A 21110-nucleotide genomic window follows, 5' to 3' on the forward strand; every position below is an offset into this window, starting at 1 on the left:
TTCTTCTTGTCTCCAGACTCTCCTGGAGCCCTGGTTCTCAGAGTGTGCTCACAGAGCAGCAGCGTCACCTGCAGCTAGCTCGAAATGCAGCACCTCAAGCCCTGCCCAGACCTGCTGAATTACGGGGTATGTTCGCCCCTGTGTTGTGGGGTCTCTGTCCAACTTATTTTACAACCTTGCTTGCTCAGGGTGCATTTTTGGCCAATATATGTTTGTTGCCTCCAAAATATTTCCTGGTTCTGATTGCTCTCGCTACCTCTTTTGTATCCACCTCAATCCAAGTCAACATCCAATGCCTTGACTGTGGCCACAGAGTCTGTAAAATGGTCTTACTCTTGTGCTTTCCCCTGTGGTCCTCTCCACACCAAACAAAGAGATCTTCTAGAATTGCATCATATCACACATGCACACTCCCCCCTCTCCCCACCAGCCATGCAGTGGCTTCATGGATATCTAGAAACATTTGAAAGACCTTTCTGTGGCCTACAAAGCCCTGTGAAATGTATCTCTATCCTTTCCTTTATCTTGCACCCCTCACCACTTTACTCAGTAAGCTCTATAGCTTACACTCTGCCTTTCCTTTAGCTCTATGGATAAGGCAAGTTTGTTCCCACCTGATCTTCCTCTGATTCTATACAAAACTGGCTTGGAATCATCATTTAAGGCTCAGCTCAAATGTCCTCTCTTTACAGAGATCTTCCCTAATCTTTAGCTATCCATTTTTTTCTCCCGTTATCTTGTTTTATATGCTACATAGCACTTCTGGTTCTCTGAAAGCATGATTAGTATGCTTTTATTTTCCTTATGTACATTGCAAACTGTTTTATTAAGAGATCTCTTAGTTATAATAATAATGGTGAAGATTTGCTGAGAGCTTACTGTATGTTAGGCACTGTGTATAGTAAGTGAAATGATTTAATGGATCATTTGATTTGGATTATTCATTTTTTTGAACAGGTTGTTTATTTATGTTTTTGTCTTCCTCTTGCCTTAGGATGTTAGCTCCTCGAGGCCAGGGACCATGTCTGTTTGTAGCACCTATATCTGTAGCCTGTAGAGAATTCCCTAGTATAAGAATCTTTGCTCATGAAAAAAAAAAAAAAAGAATCTTTGTTCAGGAAATGTTTGCTTAGAAAATGAATGGATCCTAGAAGATTATCATTTGGAGACAGGTCTACATGAAAAGAAAGAACAAAGAGTCTCTCTGAAACTCTATTTCAGATATGTCCCAGGAGAAAATACCCTTGAGGTTTTCTTATCTTTAGTCTCAGAGCAGGAAGCAGGTGTCACACAGATCCTGGGATTCATCTGACCATTCTGGGAGAGAAGTTCTTGAGTGGCATCTTAATGAGAATAAGTCGTTTAGAAAGCCTTGAGTTTGGCGTTTGGTGTGGTTCGAAATACCAAACCTTCCGACTTTTACGTTCTTTGTGCGCACGTCGGCAATGTGCGTATGTGAACCTTTTATTATTATGGACTCAGCTGGCAGTAACCATGGTGAGTAGACCTATCACACAGCATTTTCTGAGTCAGTTTAAAATGCTGACAATTAAATATACCGTACTCTTTTAAGCAATCCATCAGTCTCCCTTGTTGTCATGGTGACTGGAATATATTTAGAAATGTGACAAGTACACTGAGTTCAATTGCACTTTTGCCAAAACATAGTTTTGCAGCTAAAATTGAATTTCCTGATTGAAGATCCAAGTGCTGTTAAGGGGGCACGATCATATCTATACATTATTCTGGAAGTATAACTTACATCATTTTATTAAATCAGCAGTTAAAGTCTTATCAGACTAGTAAGGTATTGACACTTCAAATGGTTGTAGTTAAAGTGGGTAAAATAAAGTGAAATAAAGGTGGCATCATTCTTTTTCCATTAAAAGTGTAGTTGGGCTCACCAATATAACTAGTTTAATGGTTAATTTCTTTATAGATTTACAAAGAAATTCTAGGTAAGTGTTCATGTGTCTACTCGTCAGGATTATATTTCTAATTTAAAGGAATTTCTCAAGGAGCTCCTTCCCTTTCTCCTACTTGTAATCTATTCTTAGCAATATGAGGGCATCCTTTTTTCTTTTGGTCTGACTTCTGATTGACAGGCATCCTTCTTTTCCCCCAACCTCATTCCTTCTGGATTTTAAATGAAGTAAAGTGATACAATGAATATGAGTTTTTGACCACACAAGGGAAAAGTGAAAATCTTCTCTCTTGTCCAATCAAGAACTTGGTTTGAATCCTTTCCTCCTCGTCATCCTCTGTCCTGTCAACACAGTGCGAGAATGATCTTGGGGATGAACTGCTTGCTTGTTTGGCCACATAAAGTTTAGAAACTTATGTTGTGGCTGGGTCATGATTACAACCCTGATTTCATTCCTGGCCAAAGGCAGAGATTCTTCTGCTCTTGCTTCTCTGTTTTCCTCTAACTGAATGAGGTAGTAACTGAGATACATTTGGGGTCTGGATCATATATGGTTAGACTATCTTTATCTCTTTCATGAACACTGTGGATAGTGTTTTTTGGTAAGAGACATCTGAGTTATAATAACAATAGGTAAGATTTACTGAGTGCTTGCTATATGCCAGGTATCGTGTATAGTAATCTCTTTAATGAATCCTTTCATTGGGTTTACACAATAATTTTATGAAGTAGGTTACATTCTTATTTTACATGAAATAAACACATTTAGAGAAATTTTATACCTTGACCGTGAGTATACCCTGAGTAGTAGTGGAGTCTGAATTCTGATCCAGGTGCTCTCTTAACCAGTGTTTGCCCCATAGAGAGCACCCAATAAGTATTTTTTGGCTAACCAGTGGCCTTCTCCATGGTGAGGTTGTACAGATGTTTCAGTGTTTCCAGAGGATCGCTGAAGTGGCACTTAAGTCAAGATGAACAAGGAGCAGGATCTGAAAGTAGAGCTGAGCCATACATTATCTTTCTTAGTGGTTTAGAATCAAAGGAGATTAGTGCTGGGTGGGGAGAGGGCATAAATCCCATCTAGTCCAATGTTTCATCTCAGGACTCTTTTGTATTCTTAAAAATGAGCTTTTATTTATGTGGGTTATACCTAGTGATATTTACCATATTAAAAATTAAAACTGAGAGATAAAAAAGGTATTTTTAATGAAAAATATTTGAGTGAAAAAATAAGCATACTTTGAAAACAAACAAAATTAGTAAAAAAAAATGGTAGCTGGATTCTACATTTAATTTGTTGTGTTACATTGTTTTGATTGAAGTTTTTGAAGAAAACCCAGCCTCATACAGCTATCTAGTTGGAAAAGGAAAAAAAAAAAAAAAAAGAGGGTAATTGTGGATTTTCTTCTTTGATACTATACCAAAACTTGTCAGTTTTGACAGTTACCAAAACTTGGTAATTTATTAAAGGTTAGTTATAATGTGGAATCTGAAATCATATTAATGAACTTTTTATACTTTATTGTATTTTCAGTTTGAATGGATTTCCTCCTTTAATTTTGTAACATCATGCACTGATCATTTGGAAAATGTTGGTTCACTGAGTTATGCATATCTTCCAAATGTTGACACATTTTATTCTATAATATGCAAAAGTCATCTTCATTAATATCACCAACAATTTCATCACAAAACTATTTGAAGTATTAAGTATCCTAATTTTCAGTTTTAAATTTGAGTTTTATTATTGGCAGCAAATACTGTTAGTTGTTTTCCTGAAACAGTCGCCTCTTTTGGTTTATTTTTTGAGAAAATGTCTAGCAAAACTCAAGTTTAAAGAACGATATGTTGTTTCATTGTTTCAAATAAAAATGATGTTCCATGAAAAGAGTGGTTTGTCAGCAGCTCGATTCAAACAATCACGCAAGTGCATTTCTTGGAGTAACCATTGTAGTTTGGTTTTGGCAGAAGTGCTTCATCATACTTTCCATTTTGCCACACAGAATATTAAAAAAGATGTGTAGTTCAGGACTGAGATTTAATGAAATGAATAATTTTTAATGCATTAAGGACAGTCTTAAGTGAAGCCTGCTTTACTGTGTGTGTCTGTGGTGAAAAATACGACTGTCACTCCAGATTGGTGCCATTGCCTTGACTCATGTTAATGCTCCAGTTTTGCCCACTGTTGTTTTTGCACCATCTGTGCAAATGTCAACACAGTGGAAAAGGCTCAGTACATCTAAGTAATACTATGAAAATAGTTTTGAACTTGTGAGCTTCTGGAAAGGTCTGGGGAACCCTTACACATTTCTGGATCACACATTAAGAACCACTGATAGAATCCTGTCCTTTCATTTTGCTGGAAAGGAGAGTGGTGAGAGCTGTCCAAGATGGCAGCACGAGCTACTGGCGGAGCTGGGACAAAAACCCAGTTATTAGCAAATTCTTCTTCTTTTTTTGATTTCCTGTTTCAGTTGCAGGAATTTCAAGGGAAGTGTTTCCAAACTCCTTTCTCAAATATGGTGATGACAAATATAGGCAATTATTGACCTTATTTGGAAATAACTTATCTTTTTTCTAGTATTAAGTCCTTTGCATATTTTCCCTACTCTTCACTCCCCGTGACTCTCTCTTCTGCTTTCCAGTAGTAACCACTGCTGCCTCTTTAAACAGAACATGCTTTGTCTTTGCCAAGACTGAAAAGGAAATTAAAGGAGCAGTGGACTGCTTACTCATTTTCCTGTTAAGATAGAATTCCAACTTTGTGGGAAGAAGAAATCAGTGAGTTTGGGTCAAAGGATCCACTTCTTTCTTCACCTAGATTAAATTAGTTAAAAGTCAGAGGAAAGAAAATTGTACACACAGCTATCATCTTTTATATCACTACTAGTCATCTCACTGGACAACCTTCTCCCTGTCCACCCCCCCTCCACCCATGGTCTCATGTTTCTCTATTAAAGTTTCTCTCTCTCTCTCTCTCCCCCTCCCCCCACTTTTTTCTCCCTCCTCCCTTTTCCAGCAGAAGGGAGATTGCCCAGTGAAAACTGCTCTTAACTTCACTTTTGATTATGGTAATATTTTACGTAATCTGTTTTCTTCAGTAAAAACTAGCCGGTCTGTGAAAGTGTAATGAAGATGCTGTGAAAGGCAGTAGAACTGGACCCAGTTGTTACATGTTCTCTTTAATACCTCTCTTCCATTTTAGACTAGCTTTTCTGGGGAGCTGGGGGTTGCAGGAGGTGCTGCCTGTATGAGTACATCTGTTCAACTGTGAAAGGAGGCTTGCAGACTCTCAAACATATTGTTTTCTCATTTTCAAATGAATTGGATGTTCTTTTGGAAGATCTCGTTTTTTCTTACTTTTCATCCAACATTCAGTTGTCTTCCCCCACCTGTGTGCTCTTTGAGTCAAACTTTGTTGATTTTTTTTCTGATTCTTCTTCCACGTCTTTCTAGGTTACCCCAAAGTGTGATCTGATTTGACTTTAGGTTACCATTGTGAGTTAGCTCTTTCCCAATCCTAGGCCTTTGGTGACTTACTTTTCTTTCCAGAAAACTGTTGTTTCCTGTCCTTACTGCTACCTACAAACCATTTAGTCTTCTTGTTCTTTCTTCCTTAGACTTCTAGTTATAGTCTTTTCTAGAGGGCATTCTTCAAATTTTTATCTGTGGATCTGAGCTGTTTATCTTGCACTATTGGGCTTCACAGTCTCTGAAACACAGAATGACAGTGCCCATCTTTTAATGCAGACTGTCTTCCACTGCCAGGGTGTCACTTGTATCTTCCCTGACAGTTGGCTATTTAGGCTCTACTTGAACACTTCCAGCTCTATGAGGCAGTTTATTCTACTGCTGGACAACTTCATGTTTACAGATGTCTTTTGTATGTCTCTGAAACTGGATTTTCCTTCGTTTCAACTCTAATATTTCTAGTGTTGCATATTTTGGGGAAGTATAATATAGCGTACACATGACACTTCCTCAAATACTTGAAGGTAACTTTAATTCCCCCATCTGCCTCCTCTCTTCCTTCAGACTTTTTCTTGCTACCTACATCCCATAAAAAGCTTTGGATGCTCATATTCTTGGTGCTTTCCCCATTTTGCATCCCTTGCTAGATTTCCATCATGCCATTCAACTCTGAGAGCCTCCTTCAATCCTACTTCTTTTTTCTGATAGTTTACTGAGAACAGTATGATGTTGTGGGTCTAAAAGCTGGTGTGTAGATTCTAGTACCATACTTATTAGATGTGTGAGCTTGATTAGATTACTAAATCTTTCTAAGCCTCAGTTTCCTCACATGCAATATGGATACAAATGGATATAATAATAATTTCCAAGAATATTTTAAAAGATTAAAACATGTAAAATGCTTAGCTCAGTTACTGAAACATGTTGTATTTAATAAATATTACTTTTGACTTGATTCTTTTGTCTTTGTTCTATCCAATGATCCTTTTTCTTTTTTACACACATGCACTTGGTTTTTAGAATTCATTATTTCAAGAGTTCCTTCCTCCTTCTTTCCCTCCATCTGTGGATTTTATTAACACCAATACTGTCATAAAAATTCCCTTCATCTCTAGACTTATTTCTCTTTTATTTTGTATTTAAAACTTAACATGATTTTCTTGAAAAATACATGAATTTTCTCAACTCCTGTCTACATTTCTTCTCATGTTCAGATTGTATTATTCTTCCTCTGGAAAACATTTCTTCACCTCTCTAATGGGTTAATGATGACTGGCTCATTGCAGGTTACTTCACTCCTGACTGTGCCCCTTACCTCATCACTCAGTGACTTTTAGAGTCACTGAGTACAAAAATTTTTTAAAAGTTAAATGTTCAATTAATTTCAATTCAACAAATGTTTACTGAGCACATCCTATATGACATGCACTGAGCGAGGTATCATAGGAGTTGCTTGGGACACTTCGTTCATTTGCTCATTTATTCATTCAATGAAGATTGTGTTGAGTACCTACTAAGGACTAGATGCTGGCTTTGGGGTCAGGATTCAAGAAACTGAGTTAGACAAAATGCCTTTCTTCAAGATGCATGATCAACTAAAAATGATAAAATGATGTTGTAATTTTAGTAATATAAGTAAGAAACCAGGCATTATGGTAGTCTTTAAAAAGGCTGTTTTATCACATCTCTCTGGGTAAGGAAAAGCTTGACATGAGGGAGACAAGTAAAGGTTGAGTAAGAGCTCAGTCCACCAGAAAGACCAGAACCATACTAGGATTGGTTATGTTTGGTAGTAAAGTAATTTTTGTGAGAGCCAATGTGTGTTACCATTGGCTCCCCACCCCTCACCCCAATTATATTCATGCAACATTTTCCATTCTTCTGGTCAATCTATGAGCCCCAGAACCAACAGAATGACTCAAAGATAGCCTAGTGATATTATAGGCTCACTTTTGGGGCCTAATTATTATTTGAATGCATATTTCTATATTTCCAAGTAGGAGAAACAACATAAATACATAAAAATAATCTCATGATGGTAGTACACATTATAAAGTATTTCTTTATCCATCATTTGATTTACTTCCTGTAGAAGAGCTTAGTGCTTGCAGGTTTCCTAGGTGAGTGTCTTAAGCACTGTTTCTGATAAATATCAGCACAAGAATTAGCTCTGAATAGTAATTATTATTTTTATTTATTTACTTTTTTGGTGGATGGCTGGTATGGAGATCCAAACCCATGACCTTGGTGTTACAAGCATCATGCTCTCCCAAGTGAGCTAACTGGCTAGCCCCCAGCACTGAGTAATTACATATAAAGAATTTGCAAAGAATTTTTTCTCTGTTCCAAATTGATCATGCTGTATTGTCTCGTTTTATTTAGATTACAAGACAAGGTTATCCCACAGCTAGGTGCGTAAGAAAGAGTCCTTTTACTGCTCTGGGCCTTAGCTTTGTCACTTGTCAAGTGAGAATATTGCTGCTATTACTAATAACATCACCGATTACTCCTCACTGGGTTGTAGTGAAGAGTAAAATCATTTATCTGTGTGAACATACAATGTATACAGCTGATATCAGTTATAGATGTAAAGTGTAACTTTTGTTCTCTGCTTCTATCAAGGTGAGTTCAGCTTAATTAGTTAATTCTTACCTGTTTCCCCAAATGTTCTGAGATAAGTTCACATCTTATTCCTTTCTGTTTACCCTAAAGTGCCTGCTGGCAAGTGCTGTACGCTCAATGAGAACTCGTTATTGTTTTTTATTTTTTTTTTTCTTTTCTTTTTTTTTGGGTCGGGGGAGAACTTATCTTTTGAAGTCCAGTGCTGGAGATTTGTAAGCTACTTATATTTCCACTCAGGATTTCTAAAGTTTCTCATTTGATTTCTAGATTATAATTTCCATTGATAGAACCCTTATAAATATCACATTAAGAAGTTGAGCATTACCTTTAGGCCAAAGCAATTTACTTTTTAAAAATCTGATTAATTTCAACACAATCAGCCAGGATGTCAGAAGATTTCAGTGCCTCTGATAGATTCTGACAGGCGAAGAAATTAAAATCAGAGAGGAAGCAATTACGTACTGGCAAACATTACTTTAATGAGACAACCAAATCATTCATAAGCTATGGAATATGTTGTATTTTTGATTAGTATTTTAGCACTCGTGGTGAGAGAGTGCATTTAAAACTGTTCTTTGTGTGGTATTTGATGATCAGAGAGGAGGACATTCTGTGTTTGTTATTTAGTGCCTTTGGCTTAACCTAACATTTCAGTTGCTTCTGGGAACAGTCTCCCATGTTTAAAATTATAACATTGTTTAATTTAAACAAACCTGAATATAAGTAATCTTCTTACCACCACTTCTGTTGCCACATGGAACTTACCAAAATGCACAAAATCTAAGCAGTATAATTCTTGGCCGTTTCACGGTGTTTTAGGGATATCCATAGTCATGACCCATGAAAAGAGACATGAAATGCACACTTCATGCAACTTTTAATCAAAAGACTTGGGAATTGTAGCCCTAAGGCAAGAACCCAGGTCCTTGATTCCCATTCTATTGTTCTTTTCAAGATAACACTCCCTATTTAGAAAAAAACATCTGAGACAACAGGGTTAAAGAATTGCAGATTTATTGGCTTAGTGGAAGTATTTTCAGGGTTCTTTCATAGTGCTTTTTAATAGTAGAGAACTTATAAAATATCAAGTATCATGTGTTATCTTTATGCTGGCTTAATGCCACATAGTCAGAATTTTTGTTCATAATGTTAGGACCATCATCCTAGGGTTATGTTGCTTCAAATTTGTCTTGAGGTGCAGAGGTAGATTCAGAGGGTGTCATAGTTTATGAAAAACCCATTGAAATTGGTATCTCTGCTCTCTTCATTTCCCATGTCCTTCTATTCCTTTCTACTTTTTTCATATACTCTGTCATGTTTTCTGCCTCCTCTACCCCTTTTGGCTTCATTTATTACATTCTTTTTTATTTTTTTTAATTTCAAAACATAGTAGAAATTATTAATAATCCTATAGCAGTCTCTACTAGGTGTGATGAGTCTTGCTTCACATAAATTTTAATAGGTTGAAGTTTTGCAGCTTTGAGGTTGATTATACAGATTTCTTTATTTGTGGCTGAGATTGCTTCTGGAGGTGAGAACATTTTTCTTGGAAGAGGGTGAGTGGTTTGACAAAAGATGCAGACATGTCAAGTTCTGGGTCAGCAGCTGTAACATACATGGAGGCAGCCAAGGGTAACTGGCTTCATTACCAAGAAGCTAGAGTGGGATTTGTCAGTTGTCCTGGATGTCTTTATGGATTTATGGAGAACTTCATTGCGTTATGAAATACCCAGGAGCTACTGAGGACACAGGACACACAAACCACGTGAAGAGGGCTGGCGAACTTCTCAGTTAGAAGACTTCAGCCTTTCTACCTCTTATGATGAGACTTACTGATGGAGTAGTCTTCGCAGAAACTCACTGGTGAAGGCTCCTGTTGTTTCTGTGGCTTGTGTTTCAACACTTTGCCCAAGGATGTTGCAGCTCTGAAACTTCACTCAGGAGATATGAGAAAGTGTTCATGGTACACTTCAAACACTCCTTCTGCCTTAGTAATGTGCAATTTTCTGGTTAGACCACAGATGTAAAGTCTTCTCCCTCCTCTTTCACTTGCTAGTGGAGCAGAACACGAAACTAAATATGCTTTAGTACATTAACAATTGAATTTTATATGTTATGTACTTGTTTTCACTTTCCTGAAGTTATTAAGTTAGTCTCTCCAAATATCACACTCCTAATTGGGAGGCTACGTCATATAGTAGAAGGGTGCTGTATCAAGATACAAGGTTAATTTTTATCTGCTCCATGTTAGCCATTTGATCTCCTAGGTTTGGTTTCTGTCATTGTAAAAATTGGGATAATAAGGTCTCATTGAAGTTATAATGAGGGTGATTTGAGATGTAAGGGTCATGTAATATTTTCCAAACAATAAAATAAAATATAATGATTAAAAGATGATTAATGTTTTGCATTGGTGGCAGATAATGAATTTTTTGCAGGACATCTTATCAACCATGTTCTTTTCTTACTCTCATTTAACTACTTTATGAAAATGTGACATTTTAATAAAACTTTCCAGAAGTCTTATACCTCTCAATAAATCGATATGTTGTATTAAAATAAATTCCCTTTGTTCTTGCAGTCCAGTTGGAAGCTCATCTCTCTGAACCTAAGGCATGATTATAGGCACAAAACTTTATTATTTTTTTGCCTCTCATAATGTACACTTATTTTTATTAATAAAACCAATATTTGTATTAACATCTGAAAGCCATCCCCACTGCTTTCAAAATCAAACAAAATTATTAACATTTTTAATATAAAATCCTACTATACTTCAATATTATGACTCTATTTGGAGTAGGTTACCATTTACAAAACCCCCAAAAGCCAGTATTTTTTATTTTTATCTCATAAAAAAGTAATTTTAAGTCACCTAGTCCTTTTTTTTTTTTTTTGCTGTTACATATGAAGAGTTAGAATTATTATTTATTTCTTACATTGGTCTGATTGAATAATAATAATCTACCAAATTTGAAAAGTACATGACTAAACTCATTTTTGGATCCTTATAAAATAGTTACAAAACTTTAAAATGAAGTGTGATTTATCAGCAGGTCTTTCCCCTAAAGCAGTGTCTCTTTTGCTTTTTGGGCGTTGAGGGGACATTTGATTTTTAAATTTTCACCCCATGTCTTTTGGAACAAAAGTTCATTGTGTGATTTGTTGTTGGGTAAATTCATCTGAGATTGACATAGATAAATATTGGATGTTTTAAAACTAAGGGGTGTGAATCAAAGAAATACCCAACCTAGAAATGTTCTCTAGCATTGCATGCTTTTAACTTTATCCTTTGATCATATAAACATGGACTCATAAGAAGAAATGTTATCACTGCTATGCATAGCTATTGATATGCAACAATGGAGGAAAATCTTCCAAAAAAAGCTTAACTTAGGACAGCTTTGGCTGTGAAGTAGATGTTATTATCCTCATTAACATGTGTGGAAATTGACACAAAGACTTTACTTTGCCTAAGGTCATTGGTCAGAGGAAGAGGAGTCTGACAGGCTCTAAATTCCATGTGCTTTTCCCATTTCCTCCCTTCAGTCAGATAGCTAGTTTTACTTTATGATTTCCCCTTCACCAAGCCTTGTGGACCAAGTCCATGAGTTGCTTGTCCTTGGGTTTTCCCAGCCTAATAACCTAGGAGAAACCGAGGTAAAGATCACTGACCAGCAGGTAACAGCCCCTGGTTCAAAACTCGAGCTCTGCTACAGACTGTACTGTGTAATCTTGGGCAAATTATTTACCTTTTCTGACCTTCAGTTTTCACATCTGTAAAATGCGTACAGTAATACCCATTTCACATGGTATTTGTGAAGTTAGTTATGAGAGAGATGGTAGTTGCCTTCTCGTCCTTCCTGTTCCTCTGTGAGCTTCTGTTTCCTTACCTGTGGAGTAAGTGGAGTAATCCCTCCTGCTTCTGCATTGGGTTCTTGTGGGGTGGAATGTGAAATGAATGTGAAAATCTTTTTTACAACAAGAAACTGCTATACAGATGTAAGAGTTTATGATTATTAATGAATAAATATAGGCTTAGTGCCTGAGAGTAACTTTTACTTGTGTCATTTGCAGACACTAGCATTGCAGTTGGCTGAACCTTGGGTCCACTGACCATTTCAGGAGTCGGCTGTCTGAGGTAAGAGAGGATCTGCATCTTCATGTTTATGAAATGCTAATAGGCATCTAAACCAATACTGTTTGAGGTTGATTTTATTCCCAGTAGAAGAAATAAAAAGTACTTCATGAGCAACAACAACAAAAAAGAAAAAAAATGAAAAATGGCCAAGACAGTTGCCCTCTTTTTTTTTTGTCTTCTTGATTTAATTTTCCCTTTCAGTTCCTAGCCCTAAGGTTTAATACCAAAAGCACAGAAATCAGGACAGTGTGGAAGATGTAGATTTAACAAGTATTTAAACATATGTCATATGCTATATGTTGGGATGTTCCTACCCATTGTTTTGTTATATCTCTAGCTAGTATGTGGCAGAAAGCTTTCTACCTAGTTTCCTTGCCCTTGCTTGAATGCATTTTCACGACCCTATGCTGCCAGTGTTACCTGACTCTAAAGCGGCCAAACATTACTACTCAGGTCAGTCACTGTCTCTTAGTTACCCAACAAATCATCTCAAAAAGATACAATCCAAGGCTACAACAAAAAAAATCCTAAGAACACAGAAAATGAGTTGGAGTCTTTTAAAACCCAGGACTCATAGTATCTGCATGCCACTCTACTGGGGGACCAGTGTGAAGGAGATAGGCCTTTGGCAGAAGAGTATATTTGTCTTGTGTTTGCCAAGAAAATAAAGGCCAATGGGAAAAAAATGTTTAAAGGGAGCATCATAGTTGTAAAATTTGCAAAACGTGATCTTTCTTCTACAGCTAACCTGCTGATATCTGCACCTCCTAGTGAGCTCAGCTGTGTTCTCTGCAGAAAACTTTAGAACTTTTAGAAGTCTGAGCCAAAAAGAGGTGATGTAGTCCATACGGTCTTAATAACTGCAGGCCTTGTAGAATAGTAACTTTGTAGAAGATTTGATGTCATTATTTAAAGTACTGTATATTGAATATTTTGTTAATTCCTTTAGTATATTATTTCCATGATCTTGAACTGCAAAAAGATCACAGACCTTTGAGAAAATTGAAGGTGGTTGGTATTGCCTCATATTTGTAGGACATATTCAGTTTAGAATTGAGTGGAAATTTTGTGTTAGGTTAATATGATTTTCAAAGTTAATATTCATTATATATATGAAATAAGAACACTTCATATACAAACAAAGTGGGTGATGTATGGACTGTGAAACTCCTATAATTAAATCAGACATAGCAGCCACTTGAGCTGTGAGATTTTCTTCTCATTCCTACAGAAGAGAGGGTTATTTTAAAAAAGGTAGTAGCAAAAAAATGCAGGAATGATTCCTGCCCATCTTTTAGTCCCTCTTTTAGTCCATAAAATGCTCCTCCCAAAACTTCTTTCCTGTGTATTATTTTCATGGATAAATATATCAGAAAAGAATGTACTGAGACATCTACTATCACAGATTTTTATAGCTTTGTGAAGCAGTGATCAAACTCGTTCATTTAGAAACTGCAGTTATTCTAATCTTCCCCCAGATATCACTTGTTAAATTTTAATAAAATAAGCTTTGAAAAGTGGTTAACTGTACTCTCCTTCCCCACTGAAATCTATCTTGAAAGTACAAGAAGGAGTTTTAAGCAAGCCCTGACACATTACAAGAAATTGCTCCTGAGAAAGAATGCTCTCTCTCTCTCTCTCTCTCTCTCTCTCTCTCTCACACTTTCACTCTCTCTATTCTCTATATTTTGGAGGTAGGGACTAGTGGAGAGGGAAGCATAGAAACTTCTCGGATAACCTTTGGAGGGTGGAGAAGTAAATATTCTGGCGGCATGCTGTAGAAATTTAAAATAATCTTGTGGTAATAATTGGTATCAGTGGCAGTAATGAAGAAAGAATAACAGTTTAAATAAATAATTAGACTTGACAGTAGATGTGTCAACAGGTACCCACTTAATGAGTGTAATCATTGTTTTTCTCTGCTCCCGACGCTGATCCACCGACTGTGGTGTGTTCCCTGTCCCATTTCCAAACCAAATCTATTTAAAGCTGCACTTCATGGAATCTGAAACAGTATACCCTGTTTACTATTTGGAGCTGATACCTAATGTTCTTTAATAGGCAAGATCTGCACTTGAACAAGAGCAGGCTTCTGGCCTCCTGTAGACCACTGATTATCCCTGTTTTCCACAGAGTGATTCATTAGCAAGGATGAATAGTACCCAATTAATTCTCATGGACTTGTCTGTATCGCCAGAGTGAATTGTTTATTACAGTTTGGTGGGAACAACCTTCGTCTGCCTTCAATAAAGTTAACCAGTTATTGTTTTTTGAAGTGGAGGTAGAAGCAGTAGTTATAAATGCAATTATTTCCTTAGTTACCTGAGCAGAATGTCATTGTTTCAGGCAAGGAAGCAATGTGTTGAGTGTTATGTGAGCCAGAAGCCATGAGAATCTAATTCTAGTCCCAGCTCTGATGTCAACTGGCTGTGTCACCTTGGGCAAGTCACCTTCTCTCTCTGAAGTCCGTTTTGGCATCTAACAACATTCAAAGTTATAACAGTTGATCATGGCGTTGCTTGTAGTTAAATATTCTATTATCTATGATTTTATTTCCTAGCCAGTTCCTTCTCCCTTCTGCTGTCACATTTCCAAAATCACAGGAAAGTCCTGTGACTCTACTAGAGAGCCAGTGTGTAAAGTTATCCTTCTTTTACATACCAAAAGAGCAGTCAGTGATTTGAATTATACATATACTATGATTGGACATTTATACATTGGCTGTCCCTTACTCCCAGCAACATGCAATTTCTGGTTAGAAAGGGGGAAAAAAATGCATCTTCCCCTGAGTTTCTCTGCATTATAATACTGTTCATGATCTGGATCTCATTTTTAGAGGATCTGCTAAACTTGCCTACTGTTGAGACTATTAAAAAAAGGTGAATTTCTCTTCCATTGTTTGACTTCTCCAAAGCAGACTTGTAAAGAGAGGTCAGAATATCAAAGCCAGATGGGACTTTAAGAATCAGTCTAGCCAAATGCTCTTATTTCAGAGATGGAGATTTTGGGGTCAGGGAGAGAATCTGATTTGTCTAAGGTGTTGATAGCCAATTCTGGACTAGAATTCTTTCTTCTGATTCCATAGTTGTATCTTTGTTTTAGTAGAGATATCTCTTCCTATAAACTGTTGATTCCCTTCCCCAAATTTAAAGGCCATTGTCTCAGTGTCAATGCAGGGATGCACCATGCTCTTAACATCATTCATTCCATGGAGCAGTGGTACAGAGTGTTCCGGCGGGCTTCAGCTCTCTGTTTATTAGGAGACTGTGGATCCCCTTGTAGTCCTTCCTGTGAGAGGTCATTTGACCCTGACATCAGCACTCTCTCCTCCACCCACCTCCTTCTTTTCTGATCCGGTGAATTATAGGAAGCCAAGGCTGGCTGTTTACTGCACATAGTTGGGAACATTAATAAAGAGAAGACAAATGAGGGATTAGTGAGCAAGAGGACAGAGGAGTAATAGCCAGTACAGTGAAATCTGGTTCAAGGACTGCAATTCCCAATTGCAAGATTAATAGTAATGTCTCTCAGTCTTTCAGACAACTTCTCTCTGCCTGTTTCTTGTGGGACTGGGCTGGGACTGAGAAGCAGCTGTGTAATCTTTGCCAAAACCAAACTCATGTTTTCATGGTACTTCCAGATCCAGAGAAGGCAGTAGTAATCATCCATCAGATAGATCATAACTTAGAGACGACTAGGTCTAAACACTTACCTGAACCTCATAGTAGAGAGTTTCAGAGAGTGGAAATCATTTTTTTTAAATTTATTTTTTTGAGTCCGAGGTTCAAATCCTGGCTATAATTAATTAGCTATGGCTTTAGTGAAAGCATGCCCTTCCTCTTAGCTTCAGTTTCTCCATCTGTGAGATCGGAGCAGGCAGCTGGAATAGACAATGTCAAAGGTTGCTCCAACTTTGATTTTGCTAAGTCTTAGATTTGCCCAAGGCCCCACAGCAAATTTGCCAAGTCAGGTCTTGAATTCAGAACCCCTTTCTTTGGTTTGAGGTGGTTATCATTATAACTTCCACTACCCATACTTTCTAAATAGTGTGTTTGCATGTCTGAGCCTTGCTTTATTAAATAAACTTTTTATCTTTATATCTGTTAGTTGACAGGTCCCTTTCAGTCAAGGTACTTTCCTAAGGCAGTAGTTCTTTATTTGTGTGTGTGTGTGTGTGTGTGTGTGTGTGTGTGTGTGTGTGTGCGTGTGCGTGTGCGCGCGCGCGCGCGCGAGCACGCGCATGCATGCATGCACATGTGTTTGGGGGTAGGGGTGATGATTATGGAATTTTTGTAAACTCAGATGAATCTATGAAATAGCTGAAAAATGCACATCTGCAGAGAATGCTATCTATACTTCAGGAGGTTTGTGGATGCTCTGAAGGCCGTACATGAGTCCTAGGTTAGGCAAAACATGTTTTTCTATGAGGGAAATATGAGATGACAGTTGGGCAATATACATTTCCTGTTGCTGCTGGATTTTTTGCATAATCACCTATTATTCTACTCTGAGTGTCAGCCTAATTTATTAGTGTGATTGAAAATTTACGTCTCAAACTGTTGAGTGATATTTTAATATTGAAACTCTTATTCTGCTTGTTTCATTCGTTCATTCATTCACTCAAATGGACTTTTAACCCAGAATTTGATAAATTCTAGGCATTTTAATATATTATTTTATTTAATCTCATAGAATAGAAAGTAATTTTTCCCCATTTTTTCGAATGAAGAAACTGAGCTCAGAGAAGTTGAGTAATTTGCTGGAAGTTGTACAGCTAATAAACAACAAAGTCTGGATTTAAATCCAGATTTGCTCCAAAATATGTGAATACCTTAAGAGATAACATTGAAAATGAATAGGCACAATGAAACAAGCTTCTAAGCCATAGAAATCCCTAGTAGAAAATGGTAAATAGGCCCCACAGGAGTACAGAGAATGTGTGCTATGGGAGTTCAGAGAGGGACAAGATTACCCATCCTGAATCACTTATGTGATAATTCATTAATTACATGCTTTTCTGGCACCTTAAGGCGGAATAAAAAATGGTGGACAATTGTATAAAATGCATTATAAATAACTTGTAGTTTTTCCTTATTTTTCCAACTTCTATTGGGTTAGTTGTCTCCATATCTTCATTTTGTAAGTGAGATGAGGAGACAAAGAGTGATTAGGGTCACAGTACCTTGATCATGCTGAGTGATTGACTGAATTGGAATTTCAGTGCTTTGGGGAATCTGTTTGTTGCTTTTTCCCTGTTATATCGAGTGTGGGACTTTTAACAGAGATAGACTTCTGACCATGCATAGATCAGCACAAATGCAGATGTGAGCAGCTAGAATTTGGATCTTGCCAAGTTGTAATAACTGCCATATGTGTGAAGCTAATGCTTAGTGCTTGGTGACCCACTGTGAGTATACGTGGGAGCCAGGAGAGTGAAAGCCAGTATCAGAGTTGGAAGAGGCAGAGCCTTCACCTTACAGATGGTGAAATGGAGGCTCGTAGAAGAGGCACCACTTACTAAAATTCAGGCAGCAGGTTATTTGGATGTGAAGCCCAGCATTATTATCTGCATGGCCTTGGATAAGTTGCTCGATTTCTTTGGGTTTCAGGTTTGTTGTCTGTAAAATGGAAACCATACCCTACTGACAGCTCAATTGTGAGGATAAATGAAATACCATTGTGCTTTTCAGTACACAGAGGTACTGTTGTCCGTGTGGTTGATAATCTTCTTCACAGCCTATTGAGACAGGCGCAATTTTATAGATTCTATTTCCTAACTTCGTTTTGGTACTTTCTAGATCCTGGCTTCTCAAAGTTTTATCTGAGAACCAGCAGCATCAGCATAACGTGGGAGCTTGTTAGAAATGCAAATCTCAGGCCATACTCCAGACTTCCTGAATCAGAATCTTTATTTTAACAAGATCCCCAGGTAGATCATGCACTTATTAGAGTTTGAGAAGTGTTCTTTTAGGCCCAAGACCAATTTCAAGGCTATTGGCCATGGCCTGCTGACACTGACTGGCACACTGCCAGCCTTCTCGGGGCATGCTGTACCAAGCCTTGAGCTAGCAGGAGGGAAGCTTGTGAAGTCACTCCCTGAGAACATGGAAGACTGGGTTGAAGGGATCCAGCAGGCTTTAACTTTTCAATGCCCTTCATTTCCTCAGAAGCACTGTTCACAAGGGGTCAAACTGGGATTGGATTCCAAGTCTTTCTGATCCCAAAGTCCATGTTCTTTTCATTAAGACACAATGTCTCAGTCAGGAGGAATGCTGGGCTGTGTGTATGGTAACTCTTCATTCCCCACAGTGCGAATATTTCCACCTTGGCTATTTTGCTCTATTACTCAATTCCTAGAGGGGAAGAATTTAAAAAAATAATAATAAAAAGAGCTTGAGTTGAAAGCCAGGATCCTGCAGCTTAATCAGCTATTTTCATTTTTTAATGAGGGTGACTATTGTGAAATAAGTAATTATTAATTACTCAAAACTAATGAAATATTTTAGTTTCCCTGCTAAAAAAGCATATGGAAGCTAAGAGAAAGCATATGGGTGTTTTTTGGGAAGCATATTGGTGAATGGACAAATTACGGTGGTGCCAATATGCCTTCGCTGTCTGGCTGGGGCCATCACTATGTGTGCTGGCATCTGAGTTCTTGTATGTTTAAGGGTATTTAAAAAGAAATTCCCATCTGATGTATGCCTTGGATTGCCTCTGGAGTTACACAGCTCTGTCTCATAAATCTTTCTGCCATGGTTTCACTCAGCCGTTACTGGCGAGTGTCTACTCAGTATAAAGTGTTTGCTATAAGTAGCTACCATGTCTGTTCCTTTCCAGATATCTGTCATCCTCTGCAGCAGACTGGATGGCCCTGCCAAGCTGATGGCTAGGTATTGAGACCCTGTCTATCCAACAGTTTACTACAGTGGTAAAAGCAGTACCCTCAAATGTGGCAGAACTGGGACCTCCTTGCTCCATCAGGGTCTCTGGGAGGCTCTTGGCCAGCCATTGAATCTCTGCACTGCAGAGTTCTCATTTGTAAAATTGGAATGATAATGCCAAGTGCTCCTTAGCTCACAGGCATGGCTGTTTATCCAATTTGTAATCCATGCCCTTTGCTTCTCCTTTCCTTTTGTTATGTCTCTTCTCCGGTGCTACTTTTTTAGTTGATCTGGTAAAAAGCTTGATGGATTTGGAGGTGGCTGAAACTATTTTGGCTGCTAGGGGATAGGCTTGTAATGCTCAGAGGCAACACACAATGTTTGAGAAGGCACTTGGCTAGAAAACCGAGGTTCCAGACCAACCTGACTTAGCATTTACTTAGTACCTACAAGCAAGGTAGTTTGCTAAGAAACTGAAGCGGGGAGCTGGCAGGTATGTGGACGTGAGTTCCATCCAGGGCCAGTCGAGAGTCAGTGTGAGGTGTGAGCACAGTAATTGCACTTTGAGAGTGAGAGAATTTGGAGAACTTTTTCTTCCTGGAGTTTCTTATAGAACCAGGGACTGTTGGCTTTGAAACATGATTAATTGGGCTTAGGTGTGATATTACAGGGAGTTGAAGAGTAAATCTCTGGCAGGTAAGAATCAGCTTGAGGCAGGACCCTGAAGCACGTGCATGTCGGGAATGTCCAGAGAACTGGGCATAGATCACAGAAATGTGCAGTTAAGAGAAATCACTTCTTTTCTGGTGAACTTCAGTTTCTATATCTGTAGAACATGAGCTTTGGACAAGATGGTTCTCAAGAAGCCTCAAGAACTCCAGCTGGAATTCTGTAAGCTCTCTTATCCTACGTAGCTAAACACTGACAGTTGAATAGTGGCAGTGGAGCAAGGCCCAGAACCCAAGTGTCCAGTCCCTAATTCAGTGCTCTTCTTACTGTGCATGTAGCATTACGATGGTGGTAGTTGGGTGGTCATTATCATTTTAGCCTTTAGTGCCTAGAAACATGGAATATTAAAGTGATCTAAGACATAAAACAAATAAAATATTTAACCATTCCAGATACTGATGGCCCTCCTGCTGCAGAGAGCCAGCTTCTATCAAATGCACCTTCCTCCAGTTCACCTGTGTGGGCCTTGTCTCCTATCTGAAGGACAGGACCAGCACATGTCCCTTCTCCTAGGGAAGCCTTCCTTGTCTACCCGTTGGCTCTGGAATCTAGTCTTAGCATTGGACTTTGTTTTATAATTAAACTTTACTTTGTATTTCCATCTTTCATGTTTCCTCTCCTCTCCCCCTCCTCCTTACACATATTGTTAGGGGTCTGAATCTGAGGACTCTTTTCTGCTTCTTTGAATTCCCTGTAGCTCTTGGAATGGTGCCCTAGACATAGTGCTTAATAAAGAAGCACATGGCTATGTTCTTCAACAGTTTTTCCCTCTGCTTATTGCTTATTTCTGAGATGGATAGGAGAATTACAGGCTTATACAATTTCAGAACTGGAAAAGAAAAACCCAAGGGAAGGAATGACTTCCCCTAATTTACCTGCCTAGTTAGTGGCACATCTGAGAATGGCACCCACATCTGACCAAGCACCGGAGAGATGATTTGTGCCTGAGTCCCTGATTACCACTCAGCAGGCCAAGGCGGGACTCTTTCTTTCTATGGAGACCACTGGGAATAAAGGTGGCACTGCTGCTATATTAAACAGATGGAAACAAGCAGATATTCTTGGGTATCCTCTATGGCAGGCCCTGTGACAAGTGCTTTCACATAGTTTAGTTTGGTCAATCATCAAAAGCTAGAATTACCATTCCTACGTGAGGGAGACATTTATAAACAGGATATTTGGTAAAGCCCTTGCCTAGAAGCTCTGAAAGGCTACCCATAATGGGTAGGTGCTTACTTTGTAGAATATGGGCACAGGCAGGGCTCTGCAGAGTGGCATGTGCAGCTGTTCTAAGAGGCATGGATTGTGGGGACAGTGAAAATAAGCTCAGGTTGTGATCAAA

At 38.2% G+C, this 21110-nt stretch overlaps 1 protein-coding gene across 10 annotated transcripts in view; it reads left to right on the plus strand.

Annotated features, from left to right (window-relative positions):
• LPP (LIM domain containing preferred translocation partner in lipoma) overlaps positions 1 to 21110 on the plus strand; it is a 670167-nt gene that overhangs the window by 150354 nt on the left and 498703 nt on the right. For 8 of the 10 annotated variants that reach the window (XM_063111732.1, XM_063111742.1, XM_063111717.1 and 5 more), the window contains one exon: positions 12095 to 12158. The exons of the other annotated variants lie outside the window; for them this stretch is intronic. The gene's annotated coding sequence lies outside the window, so the exon portion shown is untranslated. The remainder of the gene's footprint in view (positions 1 to 12094; positions 12159 to 21110) is intronic. 10 annotated transcript variants of the gene reach the window in all.

The sequence above is a fragment of the Cynocephalus volans genome, chromosome 1 (genome assembly GCF_027409185.1).
Source record: "Cynocephalus volans isolate mCynVol1 chromosome 1, mCynVol1.pri, whole genome shotgun sequence".
Lineage (NCBI taxonomy): Eukaryota > Metazoa > Chordata > Mammalia > Dermoptera > Cynocephalidae > Cynocephalus > Cynocephalus volans.